Genomic DNA, 3,439 nt, shown 5'->3' with positions numbered 1-3,439 from the left:
CTCCACCCTCGTGGACCCCTTGTTGCTCCACCGACGTACTTCTTCCTCCTATATATACCTGCGTACCCCCAAACGATCAGATACAGAGCCAAAACCCTAATTCCATCGCCGTAACTTTCTGTATCCATGAGATCCCATCTTGGGGCCTATTCCGGAGCTCCGCCGAAGGGGGCATCGATCACGGAGGGCTTCTACATCAAGACCATAGCCTCTCCGATGAAGTGTGAGTAGTTTACCTCAGACCTACGGGTCCATAGTTATTATCTAGATGGTTTCTTCTTTCTTTTTGGATCTCAATACAAAGTTCTCCCCCTCTCTTGTGGAGATCTATTCGATGTAATCTTCTTTTGCAGTGTGTTTGATGAGACCGATGAATTGTAGGTTTATGATCAAGTTTATGTATGAACAATATTTGAATCCTCTCTGAATTCTTTTATGTATGATTGGTTATCTTTGTAAGTATCTTCGAATTATCAGTTTGGTTTGGCCTACTAGATTGATCTTTCTTTCAATGGGAGAAGTGCTTAGCTTTGGGTTCATTCTTGCGGTGTCCTTTCCCAGTGACAGTAGGGGCAGCAAGGCACGTATTGTATTGTTGCCATTGAGGATAACAAGATAGTTTTTTATCATATTTCATGAATTTATCCCTCTACATCATGTCATCTTGCTTAAGGCGTTACTCTGTTCTTATGAACTTAATACTCTAGATGCATGCTGGATAGCGGTCGATGTGTGGAGTAATAGTAGTAGATGCAGGCAGGAGTCGGTCTACTTATCTTGGACGTGATGCCTATATACATGATCATACCTAGATATTCTCATAACTATGCTCTGTCAATTGCTCAACAGTAATTTGTTCACCCACCGTAAAATATCTATGCTCTTGAGAGAAGCCACTAGTGAAACTTATGGCCCCCGGGTCTATATTCGTCATATTAATCTTCCAATACTTAGTTATTTTCATTGCTTTTATTCTCCTTTGCATCTTTATCATAAAAATTACCAAAAATAGTATCTTATCATATCTATCAGATCTCACTCTCGTAAGTGACCGTGTAGGGATTGACAACCCCTTATCGCGTTGGTTGCAAGGATTTATTTGTTTTGTGCAGGTGCGAGGGACTCGCGTGTAACCTCCTACTGGATTGATACCTTGGTTTTCCTCCTGGATTGATACCTTGGTTCTCAAAAACTGAGGGAAATACTTACGCTACTTTGCTACACCACCCTTTCCTCTTCAAGGGAAAACTCTATGTGCTTCACTTATATCTTTTTACTTATATAGTTTTGCTCTAGTGCTTCACTTATATCTTTTAGAGCACGGTGGTGGATTTGTTTTATAGAAACTATTGATCTCTCATGCTTCACTTAGACTATTTTGAGAGTCTGAAAAAGCATGGTAATTGCTTAAATAATCCTAATATGCTAGGTATACAAGATTAACAATAAAATTCTCTTATGAGTGTGTTGAATACTATGAGAAGTTTGATGCTTGATGATTGTTTTGAGATATGAAGATGGTGATATTAGAGTCATGCTAGTTGAGTAGTTGTGAATTTGAGAAATACTTGTGTTAAAGTTTGTGATTCCCGTAGCATGCACGTATGGTGAAGCGTTATGTAATGAAGTCGGAGCATGATTTATTTATTGATTGTCTTCCTTATGAGTGGCGGTTGGGGACGAGTGATGGTCTTTTCCTACCAATCTATCCCCCTAGGAGCATGCGCATAATACTTTGCTTTGATAACTTGTAGATTTTTGCAATAAGTATATGAGTTCTTTATGACTAATGTTGAGTCCATGGATCATACGCACTCTCACCCTTCCACCATTGCTAGCCTCTCTAATACCGCGCACCTTTCGCCGGTATCATACACCGACCATATACCTTCCTCAAAACAGCCACCATACCTACCTATCATGGCATCTCCATAGCCATTCCGAGATATATTGCCATGCAACTTTCCACCATTCCATTTACTATGACACACTTCATCATTGTCATATTGCTTTGCATGATCATGTAGTTGACATTGTATTTGTGGCAAAGCCACCGTTCATAATTCTTTCATACATGTCACTCATGAGTCATTGCATATCTCGGTACACCGCCGGAGGCATTCATATAGAGTCATATCTTGTTCTAAGTATCGAGTTGTAATTCTTGAGTTGTAAGAAAATAAAAGTGTGATGATCATCATTATTAGAGCATTGTCCCAGTGAGGAAAGGATGATGGAGACTATGATTCCCCCACAAGTCGGGATGAGACTCCGGAAGAAAGAAAAAAGAGGCCATAAAAAAAAGAAAAAGGCATAAATAATATATATATGTATATATGAGAGAAAAAGAGAGAAGGGATAATGCTACTATCCTTTTACCACACTTGTGCTTCAAAGCAGCACCATGATCTTCATGATAGAGGGTCTCCTTTGTTATCACTTTCATATACTCGTGGGAATTTTTCATTATAGAACTTGGCTTGTATATTCCAATGATGGGCTTCCTCAAAATGCCCTAGGTCTTCGTGAGCAAGCAAGTTGGATGCACACCCACTTAGTTTCTTTTTGAGCTTTCATATACTTATAGCTCTAGTGCATCCGTTGCAGGACAATCCCTACTCACTCACATTGATATCTATTGATGGGCATCTCCATAGCCCGTTGATACGCCTAGTTGATGTGAGACTATCTTCTCCCTTTTTGTCTTCTCCACAACCACCATTCTATTCCACCTAAAGTGCTATGTCCATGGCTCACTCTCATGTATTGTGTGAAGATTGAAAAAGTTTGAGAACACCAAAAGTATGTAACAATTGCTTGGCTTGTCATCGGGGTTGTGCATGATTTAAATACTTTGTGTGGTGAAGATAGAGCATAGCCAGACTATATGATTTTGTAGGGATAACTTTCTTTGGCCATGTTATTTTGAGAAGACATAATTGCTTAGTTAGTATGCTTGAAGTATTATTATTTTTATGTCAAATATTAAACTTTTGTCTTGAATCTTTCGGATCTGAATATTTATGCCACAATTAAGAAGAATTACATTGAAAATATGCCAAGTTGCATTCCACATCAAAAATTCTGTTTTTATCATTTACCTACTCGAGGACGAGCAGGAATTAAGCTTGCGGATGCTTGATACGTCTCCAACGTATCTATAATTTTTTATTGCTCCATGCTATATTATCTACTGTTTTGGACATTATTGGGCTTTATTATACACTTTTATATTATTTTTGGGACTTACCTATTAATCGGAGGCCCAGCCCAAAGTTGTTGTTTTCTGCCTATTTTAGGGTTTCGAAGAAAAGGAATATCAAACGGAGTCCAAACGGAATGAAACCTTCGGGAACGTGATTTTCTCACCGAACATGATCTAGGAGACTTGGACCCTAAGTCAAGCAACCAACAGGGAGGCCACGAGGTAGGGGGCGCG

This window comes from Triticum dicoccoides, chromosome 4A, assembly GCF_002162155.2.
Source record: "Triticum dicoccoides isolate Atlit2015 ecotype Zavitan chromosome 4A, WEW_v2.0, whole genome shotgun sequence".
Classification (NCBI taxonomy): Eukaryota; Viridiplantae; Streptophyta; class Magnoliopsida; order Poales; family Poaceae; genus Triticum; species Triticum dicoccoides.
The sequence above is the reverse complement of the archived record's forward strand: the minus strand, read 5'-3'. Positions refer to the sequence as shown.